We start from the raw sequence: 1,321 nt of genomic DNA, 5'->3' as shown, positions 1-1,321 counted from the left end.
CTACGGCAGATGAAAGAAGCGCTGTAGTCGTTACATGCCAAATCACTACGGCAGAGTAAAGAAGCACGGTGGTCGTTACATGCCAAATCAGTGCAAGAAGCGTATGATAGAAAAGACTTGAAGGTATTAAGAAAAATTTAGGCCACACGAATCTGATATTTCTCCCATATATGCAGATGATGGCACATTGCTTCCTGAAACATTTTAAATCGCTGGAAGGGGCACTAAACAATGTTTCCACAACTGACGGAGAAATAATTACATCTATCACTAAGTGACCTGAAATCCCTGAATTCTCTTTCCTTCCATCTTACTTGAGGTTTTTGTTGCTATCAAGCAAATTTCTTCAGGCAAAACGTTTGAGAAAGATGCCTTACCTCCTCAGGTTTTTAAGTTCCGTGGACAAAAACTAGTGAAAAAGCTGCATTGTCTTTTTGTGAAGAGCTGGCAAGCTTGAACAACTATCGTGGCATGCCACTATTATAAATTGCAGGGAAGATCTTGGCAAAACTCATTCTCAACAGAATAATCAAACACCTTGTTGACGATATCCAACCTGACTCTCAATGCGGTTTCCGTACTGGTCAGGGTACTGTTGATATCTTTTTTTTCCTCCGTCAGGTTGCTGCGAATGTTCGCTAGAAGAACGAGGAGCTGTATATGGTCTTTATTGACCTTAAAAACGCCTTTGACACAGTCAACCGTGCAGCTCTTTGGAAGGTTTTGAAAAGGCTGGGGATACCTGACAACATGCTGAGTGTAATCCTGTCCTTTTATAATGAAAGGAAGGCATCTGTTATTTCAAATCCAGACTTTCAAAACCTTTCAATGTGACAAATTGTACCAAACAGGCTTGCGTAATGACACCTGTGCTTTTCGCTTTTTTTCTTTTCTGTTATGCTGACATATGCTTTTGCTGATATAGATATAGGCGTAGAATTCAAATGCAGAACAAGTGGTGGTCTCTTTAACCAGAAGCGTTGAAAGCTGACAGCCTAATTCGACAAACTGACATTAGGAACCTATTGCTTGAAGATGAGGCTGCATTTGTGCAACCTCTCAGAAGGAAACACAACTGCTTGTAAACAGATTTCCGCTGCTTGCAAGACTTTTGGTCTGACAATCAGCATCAAGAAAACGGAAGTGACTCACCAACCTCGTCCCACACCAAAACAAGTTCAGAGTGTAAAGTGGCGTCCACCAGTACACATCTTTCCTGATATACCAATCCGAGTGGATTGTAAAGACAGAAATATGTAAAATCTTTACCTATCTTGGTAGTAATGTAAATTGGAACACCTCTCTTGATTATGAACTCATT

This window comes from Euprymna scolopes, chromosome 9 (genome assembly GCF_053919585.1).
Source record: "Euprymna scolopes isolate OS-2025 chromosome 9, ASM5391958v1, whole genome shotgun sequence".
In the NCBI taxonomy this organism is placed as follows: Eukaryota; Metazoa; Mollusca; class Cephalopoda; order Sepiida; family Sepiolidae; genus Euprymna; species Euprymna scolopes.
Note: the sequence above shows the minus strand (reverse complement) of the source record.